Raw genomic sequence first — 27,436 nt, forward strand, 5'->3', positions numbered from 1 at the left:
ACTATATTATAGATACTACATGAACTACATTTTATGATAAGGTAAAGTTTATCTTTGTTTGCCGAAATAAATAATAAACAAATCGAGGATAAAGTAAATAACTGAACTACGTTTAATCAAGTGCATTAACGCTGCATTATGTTACGTGATACTATCCAGACATGTAAATCTACGACTTATAAACAAGCCAAAAAAACAACAAAAAAAACGCACAAATCGTTGTAATCTAAATTCCTACAAACAAATAAATATTATTAAATTCTGCATACTTTCTGGAAGAAATATTTACATAAACAAACAAAATTAATGGAAAATTTAATGCGCATATACATACAATAGAGAAATTAAATCAAGACAAATATCAAAACTTACAGTACTTAATAAACAGGCTTGTTATTTCTTAAAGCCATCTTAGACAGATGTTATATTACATAAGCTATAAAAGAAATTCTGTATGTACATATATATATATATATATATTACACAAACAAACAAACACACACACACACACACACACACACACACATCGATATCAATATGCAGCACATAAGAAACGTAATACTGTACAACCGGTGTTGTTTACACCGTGATATAGTATAGTATATCTTCCATACGCAGAGAATTCTACGCAAGTTGAATTTAAAGAAATCAACTCAAGAGAACGAAATGTATTAAACTTCTGAATTCACGTTTCGTTAAAATATTTTAAAACATTTTCTAAATTTTGTTAAAGAAAAAAAATCTGATATTGACTCCTCATTGACTTCCTTGTACGCCTATTATATTACATATACACATTTTTTAAAAACTTCTGATATTTTTTCATATATATATATATATTTTTTATTGTTATCATTGAATTATTATTTATCATAAGATTTTTTTTACAATCACAGGTTAATAATTATTAATAGATCAATATATTAAAATTAAAAAAAGAGATCAGAAGTCTGATTCGAACCGATGTGCCTTCCCAAATATCCAAATATTTCATTAATTAAAATTTTATTTGGTTATAACTCTGGAACCAATGAAAATAATTACTTATGGATATATCGTTGAAAATCCGTCAATGAGGACTTATTACTGAAGTTAAAAAGTCCAAAATGAATTTTTTTTTGGATTTTGGGCTTTTTGGACACTTTTGGTTCAGTCGATTGCATTCGAAAAGGGGAAGTGCACAACTAGATGTTACAACAGTCCTAAATCAAAAAATTTCAACATCCTACGGCTAATCATTTCTGAGTTATGGGCGATACATATGTACTTACGTATGTACAGACATCACGCCGAAACTAGTCAAAATGATTTCAGGGATAATAAAAATGGATATTTCCGTTGAAAACTGAAAACCGAAATTTTTTGCTACCACAATACGTCCTTTAATTCGTACAAGTAAGTAAAAACAGACGCCGTTTGTTAATTGCATATAAATAAAAGTAAAAAAAAAAAAAAACTGAAATATGGAATAATACAACAAATTCAAGCAAAATTTTAGGAAATTGTAATTTGACAAAGATTTTCATCACTTTTTTTTACATTTCCTAACGATCAAATAAATAAGTTGTACATGTACTGTTCTGAAGATGGACGAAGCAGGAGCGATAAAAAATGCCGAATAGCACAAGCTAAACAAGCCTTCAGTAAGAAATATAATTTGTTTACATCATAAATTAATTTAAATGTCAGGAAAAGATTTTTGAAAGTGTATGTTTGGAGTGTCGCTTTATATGGAAGTGAAACTTGGACGATCGGAGTACCTGAGAAGAAAAGATTAGAAGCTTTTGAAATGTGGTGCTATAGGAGAATGTTAAAAATCAGATGGGTGGATAAAGTGAAAAAAAAATGAAGAGGTATTGCGGCAAATAGATGAAGAAAGAAGCATTAAGAAAAATATAGTTAAAAGAAGAGACAGACTTATAGGCCACATGCTAAGGCATCCTGGAATAGTCTTTAATATTGGAAGGACAGGTAGAAGGGAAAAATTGTGTAGGCAGGCCACGTTTGGAATATGTAAAACAAATTGTTAGGGATGTAGGATGTAGAGGGTATACTGAAATGAAACGACTAGCACTAGATAGGGAATCTTGGAGAGCTGCATCAAACCACTCATTTGACTGAAGACAAAAAAAAAAGTACTGTTCTAAAAACTCTATAAATAAGTTACTCTTCCCAATTTCTTTTTTAAACAGAATTAAATATCTTTAATCTATCCCCTCGAAACGACGATAGTTGAATATCTATAATTTACTCTTAGGAAAGAAAACCTAAGACCAATTTACACTTCTAAATTTCGTTAATTACAGTTTGCATCCAGTAAAATTTGGGGATGAATGATAATGAATTGATTTTTTTTTGTATCGTGTGAAAAAATTCCACTTCTAACTGGGACTTAAACCCATAACTTACAGATGAAAAGCCAGAGGCGCAACCAATCCGCCACAGAGATCGGCGTCCTCAAAATAAATCACTATCATAAACTTATCATGAATTTAAAAGAAATTCGTTAAATCATAAATTAAAAAAAGTAGTTCACCATCGATCTAATTTTTGATTCAAGAAAAAGCTTGATTTTACAAAGAATTTCAGGTTTCCGTAAAAGAAAAATTTGTTATCAGTTTAATACAAATAATAATAAAACACAAAAAAGTATAGCCAAATTTAACACTAACGTTATATTTTGAATATATGAACCTTCACTTTAGTTTTTTAATGCAATACAATATACATACAGTAATCTGTAAGTACATTCTTACAGCCTCAGCCTCATCTAATGATGAGGCTGAATTTAAGGGAAAAAATTAATCATTAGGTTACCGTTGGGTTAAGTTACAATCTAAAAAATCATTCTGTTGAATTGTTATTGCAGGGAATTAACATTTCCCGACAAAAATTGAATAATTCCTATTAGTCTACTGAAAACTGTCTTACTAGGGAATGAAAAATAACCCATCGGGTTGGTCTAGTGGTGAACTCGTCATCGAAAATCAGGTGATTTCGAAGTCGAGAATTCTAAGGTTCAAATCCTAATACAAGCAATTACTTTTATAAGGATTTGAATACTAGATTGTGGACACCGGTGCTGTTTGGTGGTTGGGTTTCAATTAACCACACATCTCAGGAACTGTCGATCTGAGATTGTACAAGACTACACTACATTTACGCTCACACATATCATTCTTATTTATCCTCTGAGGTAATACCTTACGATGGTTTCGGAGGCTAAACAGAAAAAGAAAGTTAATGGAAAATAAATAAACTAGACTCATAATTTTTTTTCTTTTTAATCTTAACAGTTACAAGTTCAACAATTATAAACAAAAAAATTCCAATAAGGGACCGAATTTTATTTGTAGATATAAAGATAATATTAATACATTTTTTATTAATATTAAAAAAAGTACGTTCGCATTCTTAGTAGTACAATATGAACTGTTCCAGAAAAGTAAGTTTCCTTGATCTCTTACTGAAATTAATTTGATTAATGATCTTTCTCAAAATATCAGACAACTTATTACATTATAAAACAATTTGTTTTAAATTTAACTAACTTTGAAATTAAAATTTATTTCTACGAAAGGCAACCCTCGTTAATTTTCCGAATAATATTATTACCATCAATTACAGTAACATTTCTGTCCATATTGACACTTTTATTTTCAACATTCAATACGTTAATGTTTCAAAGATTTATTTAAAAAGAAACAACAAGCACTGAATGGGTTGTTGAACTTTTAAGTATAAATTAAATCTTTGAAATAGCAATTTAGTTTTAAGGAAGACGTATCCTCTTTAATTTGCCGAATAATATTCCCAACAGTGAAAAAAATATATATTTTCACTGTTCATATAGAAATTAATTAAAATTAAATTACAATTAATTAAATTTATTTACAACATTTAACACTGTAATGTTTTAAAGCGTAATAAAATAAATTTAGACGATAACAATCAAAAACCTAACTTTTTTCGTTTTTAAGCGTCTAAATCAAACGCTAAGGGCTTGTGAATTATTAATAAATAGTATTTAGGTTTCTCCCATCACAATAAAAATAATTGTTTAGAATCAGGTCAACAAGAATCGATGAAGATCGGAATTTAATTTTAAAAATTCCAAAATTCTCATTCTTTAATAATAAAATAAATTCCCAGTTAAAGCGAACGGTACTTAAAAGCACACAGATATTTTTTAAAGATACTTTCAATTATTTTTTGATCATTTTATTTATTTTACTATTTTTATATACTTTTATCACCGTAAACAAACCTTCTGGTTAATTTTTAAAATAACTATTTGTTATCACTATTTTTTAAAAATAATAAAGGATACAACCAAAGCCTCTTTCTTTATTAATTGTATACTGTATTTGCGATATTACTCTGATCGAAGTTTTCCTTGATCCTTCCAGGGAGCTACGTTTTTATCAGAACTGGTATACCTGTTTACCGATAAGTTGTGATCAATACGTAATAATTGTGTATCGAACTAAATAAAATATTTAAGAATACAAACATCCTGTACAGATAGTAATCGCAGGAATAATAGGCTCACTGATTAAATTTGATAAATAAGCAAAATGACATTGCTCTGTCAGTGGTTTAAGCCTTAATTTGAAGAAGTGATGTTCTCTATTCGGTAGGTGCAACACCAGCATCTGTTCGATTAATAAAATAAGGGAAGGAGAGTGGTGATTATTTTTAGCCGATAATACTTTTGTAATTCAAAAATACTTTACATTATCAGTTAGGTCCGTGTAATGATGACGTGCGAAAACAAGTGTATAAAACGGCTGTCTACATACAATAATCAATGAGATCGGCACAACGTATACAATAAAATCCAACATGAATGAAATATAAAGAATCCAATATAAATAAAATCTAACTTTAAGATTAATCAAAGTATTCTTTAAAATGTATTATAATACATAAAAGTACATTAGATTAAATATTTATTAAGCGGCTAGATTTATCAAAACCTTAAACTAATAAAATTTCTGCAATAACGATAACATTATAAAAAAAACAAAAGTGCAAAAACCAGTCATTATATGTCATTACTATGAGTATATGTAGGTTAACTGAAGAGGAGTTCTGGCGTCTTACATATATATATAAATAGCCTAATACATAAGTATGACCGCCTCGGTGTCATAAGTACTGGCTTTAGAAAAAAAACAAAAAAAAAAAAACACTTGAAATAAAAAGAGCCGGGTTAAAATAAAATCAAAAATATTATTTTCAACAGCAAATTGAATTAAAAAACAAATTAATAACAAAATACCTCGGTGACTAAAAATAGAAGATTTAATCGTACAAAAGGATAACAAGAACCCAAACATACAAGCCCGGTAATTAATACACCTCTCATTTGTGTTAATTTAAAAAAAAAACTGCTGAGTTTCATTTTGTTTCAATCCAGATTAAACATCATTACGTAAAGCTATGGAAGGACTAACTGTAAAAAGTTAAAATGTAAATTTAAAAAAAATATCTCAAGAAAAAAAAGTGATTAAATTTAGAAAACATTACAATAACTTACAACACAGAAGAAAAAATCCACGATAACTTATGTGCAGCAATTCGTTAAATAATTCCCAGTTTATAAAGTTATATTATTTTAACACGAAACAAACGCTTCGATGTTATAATTTATATCTTTAATTGAACTGTAAAACAATAAAAATAATCAATGAAGCGACTACTAAACGCACATCAATACTAAATAGACCCACAACACCAAACGGCGGTCGGATCAGAACTAACTAGTAATACAACAGACAAGCTCATCGTATCACGTGACACAGCCCCCACCACAACAATCCTTCCACAGCTCACGCAGTTTACAATCCCCACTACCGATCAGTAGAACTAAACACACTTATATAAAATACATATATAAACACGAATACACAAAAACACACGAGACATAAACATTGAATACTGCCTGTGGTATAAAAACCGCTTACTATGTCTTCTATGTGTATGAGATGAAAGACAACCAACGGTTTCCTAAGCTAAAAAGATATTTACTCTATTGAACTTTATACGTATTAAAAGAGAACTTCTATTTCCCGTTTAACTCTAACATCTGAATCAAAAAGAACAAAATAAGCGCTACGTTTACTGCAAAACAACAATTCAAAATAGAATATTTGCAAATTTACGTATAATAATTTACATATTAAGATAATAATTCAGATATAATAATAAATTACTGCCTTTTAGCGATGAGAAAACATTTCCTGACCACATAAAATTCTGTAATTTATAAAAAGTCCTAGTTACATCAGAAATCGAACTTATAACCAAAAGATGTTTTATAAATAAACAGATAATAAACGAACAAATTTCAAAAAGACTTAAATGAAGTATACTTCGTTAATCAATCTCGCTAAACTGATTTTGTCACTTGATCGCTTTTAACACTTTTTACTAGTTAGACAAATAATAATTGAAAGAATTAATACAAGAAATATTAGTTAAACTAAAGTAATCCTGCTAAAAGACAATAAGGCAATAAATGTTTACATAAAAAGAAGAAATTTTTTACATAAAAGAAACGAGTAAAGCTATACCGAGTATCAATATTTGATACAAAGTGATAATTGCTTACTAAGAAATGATACAAATATTAGAAGTATCGTTCAAATTTGGCAATTTATTTATATTAGTACAAAATTTAATTAATTAAATTAGCCTTTTACCAAGTAAATTTTTTACATATAAACCCAACAAAGAATTAACGAAATGTATTAAAAATACGGGTACTTACGTATTAACCCCACCGCAGCTACAGCTTTATTTAAAAACAAAGTAGTCAATCGGATTTCGGTGGAAAATGGGCCGATATAGAGTAACATAGATTCAAAAAGTCTCTTTATTAATTTTAATAAATGGTTATTTATATTTATTTATTTTATAAATATAATTTAACCAAACTTAACCTACGCTCGCTAACCTTGACTAATTAACAGGAGTGTTTTGATTATTTAAATAATAAATAATTGCAATAATTACCGAATTTATTAAATAAATACTCAAAAAATTACGGTGTTAATTAGTCAAGGTTAGCGAGCGTAGGTTAAGTTTGGTTAAATTATATTTAAAAAATAAATAATTATAAATAACCATTTATTAAAATTAATAAAGACCGTTCATTTTCCACCGAAATCAGATTGACTACTTGGTTTTTAAATAAAGCTGTAGCTGCGGTGGGGTTAAACATGTAAGTACCAAAATACGTTTTTTTTTATTACAGAAGTTTATTTTTGTTAAATATTATTCTTAACTGATTTATCTCTCAGTTATTAAATTTTTTCAAAACATCTAATTTTTAATTATCATTAAAATGCAATTCACTGCTATAATTTTGTTACGCTCAAATACTAAAGATAACTTTTTTCAAGTTTCTCTTTTTATTTTTTTCGCTGGACGCACAATGAAGTGTCATCAGCGCCCGGACTCGATATTTATGTAGTAAATAAATAAATATTAAAGTTAAAAATTAAATTAAAAACTAAACCCCTACTAATGTAAAAACACAGGATAAATGGAAAATGGTTATGACGTATGCTAAAAGCGAAATAAAACCGCAATAAAATATTACATTAACAATATAAATTAAATCAATATTATCATCTGCCATACGCCTAATACCTGCTGAAACATACGACTACGGGAAACTCAAATATTTGAATATAAATGGACGGACCTACAAAATCGTTAAACATTCATAACATCGTCTCATTGTTTCCTATGATATTTCGGAAGTTAGCTCTACTTTAAATTCCGACGCAATGCCGCATAAGAGACACAATCCACAAGGATGTGGTGAACCGTTAGTTGGCAGTCACAGCGAACACAAACGGGTGCATCGATCCGAGTCATGAGATATCCATGAATGAGCCTAGTGTGGCCTATTCGCAAACGGCAAATAATAACCTCCTCACGATGGTTAATTTCCATCGATAAGGCGATGGTTATTCCTGCACGAGGAGCTCCACGGTGACACAGTGTTCTTAATATAAAGAAGTTCAATTCCGCTCACTTTGCCACTCATCACAGTTGAGAACAGAAACAACACGATTAGTGAAAGGATGTTGGAAACAAGCCTCTTTTGCCGCACTATCAGCGCGCCCATTACCTGAAATTCCAATATGCTTGGGGATACAGCAGATGCTCATAATTGCGTTACGGTTGAGTCATTTCAGGGATCACAAACGACAGGGTGTGTAATCTATTACTATAGATAAACGAATCCTCTCACTGGCGGACAAGGTGTTGCATCTTTTGTTAGTGAACCAAAATAATCTATTTTTTTGTTAAAAACTGTAAAATAAATTTACTTTGTTAACTACACCAATTTAAAAAAAAAAAGTATTTTATTTTAATGTATTCTGGGATCTTTTCCATTATAGGACTGCACGGCTTAACCTTTTTTCTACAGAAGTCAGATATTAAAATAACTCTACTATAAGTAGTAATTACTGAACTTATTGCGCTGTTTTTAAGTGCGGTGTTTAAGTTACGCTGTAAACAAGTACAATGTTAACAGAAAACTGCATAACTGAAAAAAAAAATTAGTACAAGAATACTTAAGAAAATGTTTAATAGAAAGAACCAATTGTTATATTGAAAAATGAGGTACGATTTGAAATGTTACGTTTTTTAGTGTACTTCTTGAAAGAATATATAATTAAAATAAATATTAGTTTAACTAAAGTAATCCTGCTAAAAGACAATAAGGCAATAAATGTTTACATAAAAAGAAGAAATTTTTTACATAAAAGAAACGAGTAAAGCTATACCAAATATCAATACTTGATACTAAGTGATTGCTTACTAAGAAATTATACAACTATTAGGAGTATTGTTCAAATTTGACCATTTTACGAAGAAAGTTTTTTTTATATTAATAAACACTAGCACTTTTACAGCACTTTTTACTGGTTAGACAAATAATAATTGAAAGAATATATAATTAAAATAAATATTAGTTAAACTAAAGTAACGCAAAGGTAAAAGATTGCTGAAGACATATGAAATGTAAGTATGGAGTAAATCGGAGAATATAATGAACGGACAAAGAAAAAAAAATGAAGGCGTAGTAAGGGGTGTGTCCAAGATAAGAAACTTAATAATTCCGATTCGTAAAAGGAAAGCTAATTTGCTGAGACATATGAGAAAAAATAGAGACTAAAAGGATCATTGCTAAAAGGATCAGTAGAAGGTGTAAATAGCGAGAACTGGAAAATATTAAAACTAATAAAAAGATCTAAAAGGATATGTGTGCTATTAATATTTAATCATTTAAACCAGTTATGATAACTTTCCATCAAAAGTTACCCTTTTCTTCTGAAATAACACGATTAGATCAGTGAAATCAAATGATTAATGTTTTGTAAAATGACTATTCTTGAAACGATTTACGTTTCTATTATACTCGGGAAATATGCGGAATCTGTTTTCACATTATTAATTTGCTATACTTCAGAAATAAGAAAAAGTGAAATACTTTCAAATAAATAAAAAATTACTGAAATTTTAAATTATGTTATTACATATAGTTCGGTCATTCTGCACACAGCATCCAAATTACCTAATTATTTTTTAACGTTAACCGTAATTAGTCCAACTACACAGGATGTTGTAAATAAAGCTTCTAAATTAAACATTTTTTTAGTACACTAAAACATGTAAATTATTATAAAGGGTAATTTTTAGTTTTGTAAACATCATTCGCTCATTTTATAATGAATTGAATTATACAGCGAAATTAAACTTATAAAGCAATAATAAAATTAATTCTATTCTAATATCTTCATTATAGGTTCACCAGATATCACTATTACAAAGAGGGATTTCCACTACACCTCATGTTTTATTTCTTCCTTTTTTTGTATTAACAAGTTTTTCTAACTACAATACACACAAAAATTAATATTTATTTATAAGGTGTTACATAAAAAAACCACCTGCTGGGCGGTGACTCATTCCTTGTACGTGGGCTAACGTCAACGCTATTCCTAACAGTCCCATTTTACAAGTTAACACTACTCTCCTTCCAATTATGAAACGGAAAATTTTATGAAAAATCGTTACACGTTCACATTTCCGTCTAATAAGAAAGAAAAGGAAAATTTTACGAAAATCGAAATAATTGTTCAGCAATATATGCATCACAAACACAAAAACGAATTGGCAACAGGACCTCTGGTTTTGCTCGGTCAATTAGGTAATTGACCGAACAAAGTAATGGGGAAGGTACCCCATTAAATTTTTCGTTTAAAGAAAAATTCTTCAATTTCAGTATATCATATACAACTTACTTCAAAGGTTAAATTTAAGTTTCTAATTACTGTTTTTTAGCAATTGAAAAAAATAATAATTTTATGATAATTTATTATACAAACAATAAATAAGCTATATAATATTTTTATATTATGGAGTATAATTCTCTGCTTTATTTTTTTCATAACCTGATAACTTTTTACGAGTGCCGTCTTAACTTTTTACAAAAACAATGAAAGAAACAAAATTTTAGTACAAATCGTTTTATTGTTTCTCAAAATATTTGCCTTTAAAATTTATACACTTTCGCATGCGTTAGAACCAATTCTCGAAACATTTTATCCACTAGGTACCTCAAAAATATGATTTTGGAAGTATTCAACAGCTTCTTCAGGTGATAAAAATCGCTGTCCACGCATTTGTGACATTCGGGAACAAAAAGAAGTCGTTATGGAATAAATCAGGTGAATACGAAATACTAGACATTAATTCACTGTTTTTCTCCGTCAAATAATCGATTGTTTGACATTGTGTGTGTGTGAACTGGCATTATCATGATGCGATGTTTTCGATTGTTTTTCCTGATTTCATTGTTGACTTCTGGCAAATAAATTGTACACTATTTATCATTAACTGTTCTTCAATCCTCTAAAGCAACGTCTGCTACGTATCCAGTGTAACCGAAAAAACAAGCGTTAATTATCTTGGAAATGCTTTGTGAACGAACCACTTTTGTTGGATTCGGTTCATCTTGGAATACCCAAACTGTTGACTATTGCTTATTTTCCGGCTTATACGAATATATCCAAGGATCGTCTTCTATTACGATATTGTATACAGATTTTGCATTTTCTCGGTCGAAGTTTTTGAGCATTTCTAACGATTGACACGAAGCTGTTTTTGAGCTTCGATCAAATTATGTGGAATACTTCGGGAATAGATCTTTTACACAGCTAAATGTTCATACAAATTCGAGTGTAATCGTCGATATGCTTAAGGATGCCTCTACCTCACGGTAAATCACATCCCTATCCCCTTCAATCATGTAGGGCACACACCATCGATGTCTTTTGGAACAACAACCGATTTTGGTCGATCATCACGAAATTCATCGCTGACAGAAGCACGATCACGGAGACATTCTGCAAACCAATTGTGAATAGTCTTTTCTGATGGTTATTCATTACCAAAAGTTGAACGAAGCGATTCGAGGCATTGTTGTTGAGTTGGATCCTTGCTAAAATCGTTAAAAATCATCCAACGAAAATCTTCACGTGAAATTTCCATTTTTTCACAAAACTGTTTAAACGCTCACTGTAAACACTACTTGGCCGATTTCTGAACAGCTACTATTGCAGCAATATAAAAAGTCAAATTTTACAATAATAGTAACATCTCATCTCAGTAGCACCACCTAGAGATCGTCTGGTGAATTTAAAGGCGACCTCCGTACACGGACACTCAGAAGGACTTAAATCATTAAAAAAAATCGTACAAATATTTTTATAGTAAAAATTCAATATTTTATTTTTTAAACGACTTCCTTTCATAAACAACAAACTGAAGTATTACCTTATAACAAAAATCAATCATTGAAAGAAGTAAAAATGGAATCACACTATATTTGTATAAATTTCTTTTATCGGTTTTGTTAAAATATTCAAATAAGCGCCGTACAAAAAAAATTTACTTATAGTTGTATAATATGGCCGACTGTTTTTCTTGTTTAATACTTTCGCAATATATAAAGATTTTTTTGTAAGCATAATCAATTTTTTTGCAAGAATTTCTTTTGCTTATTTTGTGAGGTGTCTGCCTAAGTATATATAGTAGTAAACATACATATATAGAGCGAGAGCGAGAGCGAGAGAGCGAGAGAGCGAGAGAGAGCGAGAGAGAGAGCGAGAGAGAGAGCGAGAGAGAGAGCGAGAGAGAGAGAGAGACAGCGAGAGAGAGAGCGAGAGAGAGACAGAGAGAGAGAGAGAGCGCGCGAGAGAGAGAGAGAGAGAGAGAGAGCGAGAGAGAGAGCGAGAGAGAGCGAGAGAGAGAGCGAGAGAGAGACAGAGAGAGAGAGAGAGAGAGAGAGAGAGAGAGAGAGAGAGACAGCGAGAGAGAGAGCGAGAGAGAGACAGAGAGAGAGAGAGAGAGAGACAGCGAGAGAGAGAGCGCGAGAGAGAGAGAGAGAGGAGAGAGAGAGAGAGAGAGAGTGTTTCAATAACCAATGATGAGTTTCAACGAAAAGAAAACATTACAATGCCTGAACTGGGATTCGGATTTCCTTTGTTTCAGTCACCTGAAAATTCATTCAATTTAAGCACAATTGTATAGTACGACAATATAAAGAGAAACACAAGAGATGATTAAAAGGAGAAAAAAGGAATGATAGAGAATAAGAGACGAGTGGAGATAGTTTTAGGAAGGAAATAAAAATATATAGGAAATGAACAAAGGAAATAAAGAATAAAAGAAAGGAAGAGAAATAAAAGTAAATCGTTACGTTTAAATGAAAAAAAAAACACACACAAACACACAGTATAAAGGCACAAGTAGTGTGATTAAACCTCAAGAAATTACATTTTCCTTTCTTTCTTATAATCGCTTATAGAAAGAATTCACTTAGCGATTTAAGTACATGGATTTTCTAACAAATGGAAAAGGGTAAAATCGAATAATAATTGTAACCGATAGATACTGTAACTAATACAAATTTTACTTCCCACATATTAATTAACAAGCTGATTTAACAAATATTCTTCTAAGTTGCATTTACTTTTAATACCAGGAAGGAAACGTTTGGTAAAAAAAAAAAAAATATATAAAATAACATTAGTACGAAAGTTTTTCACGTTTTATTAGTTTTAATTCTTTTTTCCTAAAAACATTTTTCCCACAAAAATGTCCAGCAAGTAAATAACAAAAAAACAATTTCCGCAAAGTAAGGAAAGGACTGCTGTTTTATATTTCAAAGATGTTTCTATGAAAGTAATCTAATTTTAAATGAGCTTTAATTTTCATAGTTAGAAGTTTTTTTACGAAATGCACCTGTGATAGAAAATCATAAAAAACAGTTTTGTCATAAGAAGAAAGGAATATCCGTTCGCCCTTCCAAATTTAAACAGAAAACTTGAACAGTAAACGTCCGTAACGGATTTAATATATTTGTTTTTTTTTACTTACTTACAAAGTCGTAATTATGCTACTGTTTTTATTAAGGGAACTTTATTTGAAAAATTAAAAATTATTTTTACTTTTTTTGTACCAACGTAAAATAAAAGTTGTTTATATATATATATATACCGGTGTCCGAAAAAGAACTCGGCGGTTTTAAATTAGGTGACAAATTTGTGTTTTATTACATGAAATTAATAAGTTCAAAGTTTGTTTTACCTCTTAATCTAACTCAATATGAGCTTAGTTTATAGCCCTGCAGAGGTCAAACCTATAATCCACCTCATTCCACACTCTGGCGGGAATGTGTGCAAGAATTTCACGGTTGCTTTTATTCTTTGACGCAGGCGGTCCAGTGACTGAATCGTTCGTTTCATGGCATACAATATCTAAGCCCCCAATAGAAATCCATGGCTGTCATATCGGAACTTCGCGGTGGCCGAGCAAGGAAGCGTCTCTACCAATCCAGCCTTCTGGGAATCTGTTGTTGAGCGCAATCCACACAATTTCTGAGTGATATAAAATAGCTCCATCCTGTTGGAAAATTAGACTTTCCATATTTTTAAACTCAAAAGTTCTCATATATGTTAGAAACACCAAATTCTTTCATATGTCCCAGTATATAATTCCCATAATAATATCTTCATCGAAAAAATACGTTCCAAAAATTTGATTACGCATGATACCACATCAAAAATTCACTTTCGGACAGTTGGGGACGAATTCCACCGACTTTGGTGGATTTTCTGATGCTCGTACTCGACAATTATGGCGATTCAAGACTCCATGAACTTGAAATGTTGAGTTGGAGTTTTTATCAGCAAAAATGAAATCTAACATCACGGTCGTTACAAAGTGAAATCTTTGATAGTGGTCGTTAGTTTTAATTTCATGGAGTATAAGCAAGAAATTTAAATCACTTGCGAACATGGACTGTGCTTTTAGGAATGTTTAATAGTCGATTTAACACTACGAACTGATGATTTTGGACTTTTTTTTTTAAAACAGTCGAATTCTTTCTGTTATCGGGATTTGTTTTAGGCCTATCCGACGAATGTCCTTTCAAAACGCTTCCAGTTTCTAAAAACTGTACAAACTATTACGCATAATCACTCGGAAAATTTCTACAATAGACTCGCGAATAATTTCTTTGTACGACAGTCACTGGTTTTGTTTCTGAGAACCAGTACACGCAATGTGCTTTCTCTTGTGGTGACGCCATGGGTCCGAACTCGGTGCAACAGTCTAACTCGGCTGCTATCTGACGGAGAATGTGTAAACCAAAACTTAATTGCCACTAGAAGATTACGCATAGAACAGTGCTACAAAATAAAGCTATATTCGTTCTTGAAACCATCAAGTTCTTTTTTGTACGCCCAAGACTCAATGTTAAAAATAAAAATATATATTATTGATAAGAGTTATGCAACTCTCCTTTCAGGTCTTATACGATGTATGAATAAGAGAGAATAAATTTAAAGATTTTGTAATGATAAATTAAAAAATAGTATACTTCTGCAGACAAAGATAAAAAATCAGTAGTTGATCAGTAGTTTTCCAATATAGAAAAAACGGTCCTTCAACAATAGAAATCGGAATTAGGCCTGCTAATCGTTTGAAGCTTTTGTGTTAGTATGTTAAAGGCGATATTAAACAGAAGCGTTAGTTTTACTCTACAAAAAGCGTACGCCATTTTTAAAATTTAGAAATAATTTTCTCGCTCAATTTAAGAAATATATATATATATATATATATATTTTTTTTTTGTGGACAATTACTATTAGGATTACGTTGAAATGCTCACCATTCTGAAATACTGGCAGAAAAACGTAAGTATTGAATTAAAACTATTTACTTCAACCACTTTGAAGTATTTAATACTATTTTGAGTACATTCAAGAACTCTTTATACAAAGTAAAATAGAAAGATAAATGCGCATTTCGATTCTTAATGTCTTTAAATACTTAATTGTAAGTTCAAACTAACGATAATTACTTAAACAAAACATAAAAAATACTGCTATTAATAAATGCATTTTTTTGCGGTATGACCTTAATTATTTCTAGTGTAATTACTGATGTTAACTATTTAACAATCCAAATGGGATTTTATGTCATTATTTTAATTCGTATAATTTTAATTATTTTATTACAGTAATCGTTAAGCTCATAATTACAATTTTTTCTCGATATCATAATTTTTATAATTCCCTCCCGCCCGCAATTATTAACAAGATTAATGTGTTTGGTTTAAAAATATAACAATCTGTAGCGTTTTGAATTGTTTTATTCTAAATAAAAAGTGGAACTTAAAACATTTTTAGTGTTTTCAGTAGAATTTACATGAAAAATAACAATTTTTTTCGGAATTCTCTAATAACTTTGCTACAAACATTATTCTATTATTTTTATTTGCTCGTCAAAAGTAGATTTACGCCAAAATGGTGTATTTTCATATTCAAAGATTTTGATTTCAATTTCTTTTCTTTTCTTTTTTTAAATTAATGTAGATAAGAAAACTGAGAATAGGAACGTTGGAGAATATAATGAGGGGAGAAGGATTGATTAAAACAGTTCTAGGCAGAACTGTACAAGCTACAAAAAATATATACAGAAAAAGATTAAACATAATAGATTTAAAAGGAAAGGAGAACTACCAAGAACTCAAAAGTTTTGTCGGAAATAGACGAGAATGGAGCGGACTTCGTGTTCCTGGCGCAAGGAAGATATATAATGGTAGATATTCAGTTCTGGAATCTTTTTTTAACATATAAACCTCCAGTTGTAACCCCATAATTTGCATCTCAAAATTTTCAGTATAGTTTCATTGTATATTTAAAAAGAAATCAAGGCGGAAATTAGAAATTCTTCTCTAACCGTAATTCGAAAACAAAGCGTTTCGGACCTAAGTTTATTATTTTTCTTTACATTCACGGTAGAAAAAAATATTCTGAAATTATTTTCGTATCATTACGAGATACTCTCTCACTCTTTCTCCCTGCGCGCACCCGCACATACGCATGCAAACGTGGTAAACAATACGTATGTATGTATTGTTATATATGTATGTATATGTCATAGGCGAATTGAAAAATCTGGCTTATTGTAAAAAGCGCCGTCATTTTGCAATGCGCTCGGCAAATTGGAAAATTATCTAGCTATTTCTAATCGGCTTGATATTTCTGGGCTTGTTGTAACGAGCCCATAGAACTTTAGGCTAATAAGAAAATGTGCAATTGTTTGCTCATTAAAGAGCAGTAGAGGCAAACAGAGGTCCAATATAAACATTATTGCTTATAATTATCAATATAAATTACGCTCGCTAACCTTGACTAAAGAGCGAAGCAAGCGTAGGTTAAGTTTGATTCGATAATATTTATAATTTCTCTGCAAATACTCACTGATTTGGAAGAAAAAATGTGCAAACAATTGCACATTTTCTAATTAGCCTAAAGTTGTATGGGCTCATTACAATAAGCCTGAAAAATATCAGGCTGAATAAAAATTAATTGATAATTTTCCATTTAGCCGGGAGCATTGGAAAGTGTCGGAGGCTCTTTACAATAGGCTTGATTTTTCAATTCGTCTACGACATATACATATAATTTATGCACGTTGAATTAATTTTAATTGAGTGAAAACACAATAGACACATCATTATTGTGTTGTATTTTTATTTTAGCAAAGACAGCACATATGTGCGAATGTGCATTATGTGGTAAATAAATCCCGCTACAAGAGAGATCGAGGTATTATTAATCTGTTGCCATTTTTAATAAATTATGATCTAAAAGAGCTTCCCAGTAATTTATTTAAAAGACTTCCTTTAAAAAAAATTACCTTAATGTGTCTTTAATACAAATGAGGTAAATATGAAATTTGTTTGCATCTTGCCAGATATTTTTCAATTAACTCAAACTGCTATTTTATTCTGTGATAATTTTTTTTTCATTTCAATTTTAAAATTTAAATGATTTTAATCATTAATTAAAATCTTTTTAATTTATGATTTTAATTAAAATTAAAATCATTTTAATTTTCTTTTTTTTTGGATGTTTTCAATCCTAGATTGCTTTGATTCTTCCAGAAAAATGCTAGAATAGTTTCTTTTGTGATCCATCGAGAAGCAAACTTAAAATTTTATAACATGATGTACGGAAATAACTATACGAGATGTGGCTATTAAATAACGAGACTAATGCTGATACAGAAGAACTGCGCATGCTCCAAATTCGTACGACCGACAGCTGTGTAGCGTGAAGCCTTCTCTTTCAATTGTTGCCACTCCAGTTTCTGTAGACATATTAGTCTGGCCGTAGCCTTCGTTTGGATAACATCTGTTTTGTTTTTTCTTCCGAAAAAATGATAAGTGTTTTATTAGAGCAAGGATTGCCGTAAAATTTCATATGAAACTTTGAAAAACCGCTACTGAAACTGAAAAAAGTATACGGCAATGAATTTTTATCACGTGCGCGGGTTTTTAAGTGGTTTAAGCGTTTCCAAGATGGCCGAGAAGACGTTGAAGATGATCAAAATTCAAAGCGATGATGATTGTTTTTTTCGATATTCACGGGATTGTATACCTTCACTGGGTTCCTGAAGGTCAAACTATTATTCCACATTACTACCTCAGGGTCCTTGCTCAACTTCGTTAAAAAATAAGAAAAAACGACCCGAATTGTGAAAGAACAAGTATGGGTTCAGGCCAACGCACCGATTCACACAGCATTGTTTGTCAAGACGGTTCTAGCCAAGTATAACATTTCAATGTTAGACCACCCGCCTTGTTCACCTGACCTGGCACCATGTGACTTTTATCTGTTACCCAAGATCAAACCTGCATTAAAAGGAACAAGATTTCAGACCGGTAAAGCTATGAAAGAAAATACGGCAAGCGTCGTGAAAGAGCTCACAGAAGACTTCCAGCACTGTTTCGAACAATGTAAAATTCGCATGGAGCAAGTAGGGATGGAGGAGGAGTGTATATTTAAGGGGATAATATCTAAATATGTATAAATTTAAAACGTATAAAATTTAACGAGACTAATGCTGTAAGATAAGATATTTTACAGCATTAGTCTCGTTATTTAATAGCTACACCTCATATGTACGTGAATAAAATGTTATTTATTACCGGAAAGTATTAATACTTATTAATGTGTCAGTATTTTAACAATAGAGTATTATGTAGGTAACATCTTAATACAGTTAACAAATCGCTTGAAATATAATTCAAATTTAAATATTACGTCATATTTAATTTTAATAATATGAAAAATGGCTTTTGAAGTTTAATAAATTGTTAGTATGTACACATTTTTTTTTAACTTCTGAATAATATTTTTAACGGATTATATTGTGTTATATAAGAATATATAATCCCGTAATCTACCAGAAAACATAATTATCCAATACTATATATCAAGTCTATCGGATTAAATAAATACGTAACAATATGAACTAAAGATTCAACCTAACGCGACCCAGAATACGAATTACCGTGGTCGTACCATTAAGTACTCTCGACTCGTTGTCGTGGTTACAACCGGGCCACCCACCCACGTAAAAACTCACATCCAACTAATGATCGCTAATATTAATTTGTTTTTTATTACAATATGTACCATAAAAAATTACAGTACTTAATAATTGAAACAGAAAAAAAATATTTAATCGAACACATTAAAAATTTATTAATTATGCTTACACAGTTAACTTCGGTCAGCAAATTTCTTCAACTAAAAAACAATTATGCATTTCAAAGTCTATAAATGTCATTGACCGAAAATAACAAGAAACTAATAATCCTTTCTCGTTTTTTAAATGTATACAGACGACTAATTCAAAGATTAAAATAAATAATTTCATTGATCTAAAGTACAAACATTGCATAATAAATCGAAAATAATTACTACAGAAGAAAAACTTGGAAAACATTTAACAATTAGGTTTTTATGAAGATGGAACTGTTATCACATCAAATTATACAGGGTCTGTAATACATGGACAAATTCTAATTTAGTTTTAATAACTATTCAGAATTCTTCATTAAGGAGTTTAGATCTGATAGATTTTGAAAGGACTCTCCTAAATAAGTGACTTGTCCCATGCACGGTTGAAGCAATGTAAATAACTATCCTTTCACTACAAAAAAGATTACACTGTTTCTTTTCACTACTTGTCCAATTTCCATTTTTTATTAAGATGCAATGCGTATAAAAAACTCAGGTACAAGAAGCACTAGTCGGAAAAGCTTTCTATGAATGAAATGATACTCACTGTACAGCGATGGTGTCACTTGTAAAGTTGAATATCACCTGCATTTCAAAGGGCTTGTCATGCTGATATTCAATCGCATTTTTGGCTCAAAAAAGAGGTTAAATGAAACTATTTTATTCTTATCTTACCCTAAAAAACCTTGGCATGGTATACGTACTTACTACTCTTAAATATGACGCCATTTTTACTTCCTTGTACGAAGTAAAGGAAGTATTGTGATGACCATCCCTAAATCCATTTTGACGTCGGTACGTACGTATGTATCTCGTATAAATCTAAAACGATTAGTCGTAAGATGTTGAAATTTTGGATTTAGGACTGTTGTAACATTTAGTTGTGTATCTCCCCTTTTGATTGCAATCGACTGGACCGAAAGTGTCCGAAAAAGCCCAAAATCCAAGAAAATTTGGATTTTGGGATTTTTCTTAACTGCAGTAATAAGCCCTCATTGAGAGCTTTTCAAGCATGTATCATAAGTGGTGCTTATTTTCATTGGTTTCAGAGTTATAGCCAAATGAAATTTTAATTAATTAAATATTCGGATCTATATGGGGGAAGGGCCCATCGGTTCAAATTAGACTTCATCTCCTTTTTTTTAACTTTTTTTTTAATTTAAATATATTGATTTATTAATAATTATTAATCTGTGATTGTAAAATGTTTTACGATAAATAACAATTTAATAATAATAATAATAAAGAAATTATGAAAAAATATCAGAACTTATTAATGAAATAAAATTTTATGTACTTTTCACTTAAAAAAAAATGTGTATATGTAATTTAATAACGTACAAGGAAGTTACATGGTGCCCACATCAGATTTTTTCGAGTCAAATCGTCGCCAACCCTTGTCGGTCATCGCATTTAACCTTTACACTTACGGATTAATAACATATAAATTGTCAATCAGTAAATAAGAGAATTTTTTTAAAAAAAAGTTACATGAATTTAAAAAAAAACTGACGATAAAAATACGGAAATACGAGTTATTAAAATATAAATAAACGAGAAAGGTAGGAAAGATAAGTGGATAAAAGATAATGCAGACATGAAGATTGTACTACCGTAAAGAATAAATATGTTTACACAATGATAGTGTCACAAACATACCACACAGACTACAATAAGAACGTTTTATACATTATTATTTTTATTATTTACTTAAAATTATCACAAGAAATTCTATTTACCATTCATCTGTACATTGATAAAAATCGTTCCTAGAGAAAGAATACTTCCCTGTTGAAGTCACATACACTTATATTAATGGCAACAGCCGACAACTGAACATACAATACCAAAATCTATTTGGTTTTTCCTAATTATCTCGAAAAAAATATTAGACAAGATAAATCATAACATATAACTCTGATTAACTTTTATAATGTGCAGGAATCATTAGATCAAAATTAAAAAAATAAATACTATAAAAATTGTTTCATATTTTTATGCCATTAATATCGTTTCATTTGATTTTTTGTTAACAAAACCAGTAATTCTAAGCGAATAAATCATGGAAAATTGTTTCGATAACGGGGGTGATTGACAGACCTCACTGAAATTTCATAAATTTATTTTCAAAATGGTAGTTGTTTTAAAAGAGGGAATACGTCCCCCCTTGACAAATATTTTACGAGAGAAAAGGAAGCATATTTTAAACCATGTTTAAGATTAGCTCCGCGAACAGGTTTCATTAAAATCAGTTCTGTTATCAGAAAAAATTTAACCAATACAAATGGTACAAAATAGAATACAATCGAGAATAAATAATTTTTATAACATTTATTACGCAATTTTTTTTTTAACAAGACATCAAAAAACCGTTTTGTAAATAATATCTTTATTTTTTCTAATATCTAATTGTAAGTATAAATTTAAATAAAAATTAGTTTTGTCACATATAATGCAGTGGATGCTGTTTAATAGGACTACCGGTTTTTCGGGGCAGCCGTTTAAATGGGGCATTTTTGTTAAAACAAACATATTTGTATATTTCATGTAAAATTACGCCGGTTTAACAGTCCAAATTGCCGTTCGTTTCTTTCTTTTACTTCTAAAATATCACAGTTTTATTAGCAAGTTAAATCGCTTGACTGTTGGTGAATGTTGTATTGAGGGAGTCAACTTCTTTCTATCACTGGTCTGCACAGAACGTAGTGCGTGATGATATATCAAACACTTACGGCATCATGCAGTTACGATAAAACAAATGTTTTCATTTTCTTCATTACGAATCCATTGTGTATGGTGCCGTTGTTTTTCCGTAATTATCTTTTATCACTTTTGCTTATCTTTTTACTTTCGTTTATCATTTTTTTAATCACTTTTATCTTTTTACTTTGAAGTGTTAGTTTAGTTAAAAGTCGGTGTTCAGAATTTATCCAATTCGTCGCCATGCCGCGTAAAGAGACATGATATTGGCTGAAACAATTGCTTTGCTAGACAAAATAAAATCCCATCCACCTAACACTGGTCAGCGTAAACTTGCAGAACTTCTGGGAGCATCAAAAACTACAATAGCTCGGAATTTACAGCAAGAAGAAACTCTTCGCAGTGAATGGTCTAACAAACGTGAAGGAAAAGGAACTTCTCAAAAATGAAAACGTGAAAAAAAGGATCCACTCATTGAGAAAGGTTTAAATGAATGATTTTCTACCGTTACTAATCGAGAAGTAAGTGTCAGTGGTCCTATGCTGAAACAAAAAACAGAAGAGCTCGCAAAATAATTGGGACATTGTAAATCAAAACAAAAGACGGTTGGTTGTCGCGTTGGAAATGGAAACGTGAAATAAAATATAAAAGCTCACGGAGAAAAGGCAAGCGCCAATACTGACAGTGCCGAATCATGGAAGAGTTGTAAACTTCCTGAAATAATGATTAATTACTTTTATTTAGAGCTAGATTTTCATCGTAATCAATAAAATTAAAAAATGTACTTTCTCCTAGAAAAAACCTAATAGCTCGATAACCAAAAAAAAGTTCGTATAACGATAATTTACAATCGGTATCTCCTGACGAAACCATGCGTAAATAATATGTTAAAATATCACATGAGAGAGGGCCATCCAATGATAACCCCCCACGAAAATAAAACAGTAAAAGATTATAACAGAAATGTCCTTGTTAAGCATATTTATTAAAGTAACAATTAAGATCCTATAAACACTCGTTATGTCAATTATCAACGGGTTCTATATCTTGTCCTCTCAAAGGAACACATGTCCAGCACATTTAGGTCGCACGCGAGATTTTTTATCAAATAGAAGGGAAACAGAGGTAGATAAACGAATGAAAACAACGTTAAACAGTAGTAGCGTTAAAAAAATAATTAAAAAAATTGTATTGAAAAAAAACAAGAAAATAGATCATCAACGACCATTACTAAGGTACACATAAGCCCTTTTCAATCGTCTGTCATCACCGTTGTTTACCAAAGGCGTGGCCAACAGTTTTTGCCTCCGAGCCGAATTGAAAAGAAACATTTTTCACGGGACGAACAAAATATTACAATTAAAAAATATTAAATACAAAAACGATTCATTTAAGTAAACAAAATTTTATTATGGAATTTGTTGTACTTTTATTTAGATTCATTAAAGAAAATGATTGTTCACAAATATAAGTTTAGTTGAAGATTACTAAATATTTCTTGACAAGTTTTTTTAAATTTCCGTATTTTCTATTATTCAATTGCTTATAAAAAAAGCGAATATTGAAAAATTTTTCGCGGGCCGCATAAATTCATTACGCGGGCCGGAACCGGCCCGCTGGCCATATGTTGGCCATGCCTGGTCTAGCAGGTTCAAAGCAAGGGAATTTACATGTCTATTTGGCGTAACCATGTATTTAGAACTGAAACGGTCAAATTCATCCCGAACATTTCTGACGAATCAAGGCAGATGGGCCACTTTCGTAAATATCTTGTTCTGTGACTTTTGTATCACTATAATACTGCTGTCACTAATCGTCACCGAGAGTGAATCCCATACGCCTACATCGGTTTCAAGAAGGTCTATAGAAGGACCTTGTTAAAGAACGACAACTGAGAACCCCTAGCCGTTAGCCAATGTGTATGCTGGTAAAGTAATATAAAAAAAAATCATATGAAGTAACACTGAGATTTTAAAATAAAATTTTATCTTGGGGGAGGTAGAAATCATAAAGATTTAAATCATGAATTTTTACATTAATTTATGAGGAATTTCAACGTTATCCAAGTAGACTGGAGGCAGTCACCCCACCGTAAAGTAATTTAAAAATAAATTAATGAAAAAAGTAAAAATAAATAAATAAAATAATAATAAACAAAACATCCTTGCGGAAGATGAACGGACTGCGATAAAACAAATAGAAACACTCAAGGAATGTGCAGAAAAACTGGGACTACAAATTTCGTTTGAAAAAACGGTGTTCATCGCTCCAGAATACAAATCCCAAATTTTAACGCAAAATATGGAGTAATAAATAAAGTCCCTCGCTGTAAGTACCTTGGAGAATTTATTACGCCGAACAGCTCTGAGAAACCAAGTCGACTGGACCATCTGCAGAAGGTCAGGAAAGCTCTAGGTTTAGTGAAAAATCTCTACAGCAAGAAATCCCTCTTGCGCCAGACGAAAATCCGGCATTTCAACACAGTTATTAAACCTACAGCATTATATGCCGGTAAAATATTGAAATATGGTAAATAGGAAAACCGGAATAGAAGAGATAAAGAAACAGGAAAGGAAGATTATAAGGAAAATATTGGGACAGAGACAAACTGAAGAAGGATACAGATTACAACCGAACGAAATTGTTGAAACATACTGTAATATCGAAACTGACATAAGGAAAAGACGAATGAAATTCTTCGGGCACCATTGCAGGCTGCCGGAAAACGGACTGACCAAAAGAATAATCGGTTACTTAACATCATTAAAAGTTGTAATCCCCTGGCTCGCAGAAACACGAAAAGATTTAGAGCACGCCGGAATTACGCTGGAAGGGATCATAGACAGAAACGCATACAGAAATAAAATAGTTAAAAGTTAAACCGGAAGCGCCGAAGCTTAAACCAATCGTCCGAAACGGTCTGACGAACGGAAGAAGGCCTTTTCTGAAAGATTGAAAGAATTATTAAAAAAAATAATTTTATTTTTTAAATAACTTTTGCGAAAATCCAGTAACATATTTTGTTTATTTTCTTTTGTTATGATGGATTTTCATCATGTAACAACTGCACCCATAGATTATTTAAAAGTAAATTTATATTTGAACATCTTAACATCCTTTTAAAGTAAAGACCAAAATGATAATCACAAATTATGTATAATCACAATCATAAAATATTTTTAATATTTTAGTCCTCAGTCCTCCGAGCAATGCGCTCACCCGCCTTATCGCTTGATTGGCTATTCTCTCGACATCTTTTTCCGAGATCAACTTTACGTTAAGCTTTTCGTAAGAATCGTTCAGGTATCTCTCACAACCTTGTCTTGGAAATCATAGGCGACTAGAAAAAAATCAAATAACCACCGGGTTGAAGGATAAGAAAAACAAATGAATGATGTTAAAGGAATGACCCACAAAAGGTAACAAAAAAAACCTTACGTAAAGGAATACTACAAGCCCCTCCAAGTATAGCATGAATCTAACCTAGTATTTCTCAACAAATCGAGGTATCTGTCTTTACTCTAGATAACATGATCGTACATTTTAAGTAGATCTACTTAAATATAAATAAAAATGAGATGAAGTAGAATAAAAATAAATTCTATTCAATTTTTACCAAAATCATATGAGGTAACACTGGGATTTTGAAAGTAATATTTTATCTTAAAGGAGGTAGAAAGTATAAAAAATGTTTAATAAGAATACCCGTACTATTTTTATTTATTTTTGTAAACATCTGAACGATATCTATCTACGGATTTATTTAAATAATTGTGAAAAACAGAAACGTCTTTCTGTATTTACTCACAATTTTCAAACTAATCCATTTGAAGATTTTAAAACCTTTTTTTAAAAGAAGGCGTAATCAGAATTCGAATAAATTAAAAAAAAAAAAAAAAAATAGTAGTAGTAATATTAATAATAAATAAAATTAATACCCAAATTCTATAAATAATCATTTACAATACGTTATGTTTAGCGAAAGAAAAAGAAATTCAAACTGTAATAAGATAATATGGCTTGTTATTAAAAACCAGAGAAATCTGCATATCCCAACAATTCCTGGAAACCAGTCACAACTAGAAAGCAAATTAAAAAAAAAAATCTTTTATAAACAAGATTCAGATAATTGAATATTTATTTACTGTATTAGGAATAACTTATAAACTAATCGTTGAAAAATGATAGGGAGCATTACAAATATGCTTTTAGGATTTTAAATTTTTAATAATTGTTTATAGAAGTTTTTCAACTAAATAAAATACAACGGTTATATTTTCACAGGTTGAAAGTTCCTGCTGTCTCAATCTTACTTAATACGATAAGTTTTTACTTCATGTTCCAAAATATAATAAAGAGAGTGAGTGCATTACGTCATGGTTAGTAATCTGAGGTGGATTGTTTTTAAGATTATCTACTTTGATAAGCTACTATCGACTGGGATTGTTTAAAACGATAATTCATAACTTCTAGTGGATAATTTTTATTTTACAAATAAAAGTAGAAATACTCGCACATTAAGTATTTCTTTTATAAATATTAGATTCATATACTAATTCCTCAGTATCATAGTATAATAGAAATCGCCAAATAATTTTACATTCCAATTTGATTTTTTTTTAATGGGTTTGCACTTGCACAGTTTTGAATTTTAGAATTTAATCATTTATTTAACCAGAAATAACTGTGATTGTTTTTAACGAAATTTTATTATAAATAAGACCGAGTGGCTTACCGTACTATTTAAATATATTTCTTATAACTTTATTTTCATTTTGATAAGAAGTGAAGTTGTTAAGGGAAATAATACGACTGAAAAAAGATTAGATTTAAACAACTGCTTCAGCGACATCACTGCCAGCTTTTTAAAATAGTAAACACACATGCTCGGGCGCACACTACAAGATAAACATCGAATACCTAGCTCGGTTGTTAATTCATTAATATCTGTAACTTTCAAACAGAATACAGTATATATGTATATTTTACATACGCGTCTGGTGCTGCCCCAGTCAGCTAGCAGTGCAATGACGTCATTCCTAGAATAACTACTCCCACTTAAAACAGACTGGTGAAACTGGGAAGTGCAGACAGAACTAATGCATGTAAACCGAGTACACTTGATCTAGCGAGAGAGCAATCATCAACTAACTTAAACGATAGCAATGTACATAATACGGAAATATAATAATATAGTATAAATCTATGATGTATAAATAAACAGAACCACATATATATGTATATATAAAAACACACACACTAGTATGTATTGAAATCAACAGAATTTTCTGTCGTAAAGTAAATACACCCTATTCGTTTTATTCTATAATAAAAGTGTTACGATGAACGTTTACTGAATTTCAGTTTTCGTATAATATAAGCACTCTTGAATTTAAAACATCTCTCGCCCGATAAATATTGGTTTGTTTTCAAATATATTAATTCAGGATGCATTTAAAAAAATAGTAAACGATTAAAATTTAAAATGTTTTATTCTCAATTAGTTATTGTGAAATGACTATCCGTGCAGTCTGGACTTATAA

General features: G+C 30.5%; 1 protein-coding gene across 3 annotated transcripts in view; it reads right to left on the reverse strand.

The window, feature by feature from the left end:
• Eip63E (cyclin dependent kinase Eip63E) overlaps nt 1–27,436 on the reverse strand; it is a 778,181-nt gene that overhangs the window by 551,681 nt on the left and 199,064 nt on the right. Inside the window, exon 1 of one of the 3 annotated variants that reach the window (XM_075368330.1) lies at nt 5,543–5,743. The exons of the other annotated variants lie outside the window; for them this stretch is intronic. The gene's annotated coding sequence lies outside the window, so the exon portion shown is untranslated. Of the gene's footprint in view, nt 1–5,542; nt 5,744–27,436 lie in introns of those variants that run through there. 3 annotated transcript variants of the gene reach the window in all.

This window comes from Lycorma delicatula, chromosome 6 (assembly GCF_047948215.1).
Source record: "Lycorma delicatula isolate Av1 chromosome 6, ASM4794821v1, whole genome shotgun sequence".
Classification (NCBI taxonomy): domain Eukaryota; kingdom Metazoa; phylum Arthropoda; class Insecta; order Hemiptera; family Fulgoridae; genus Lycorma; species Lycorma delicatula.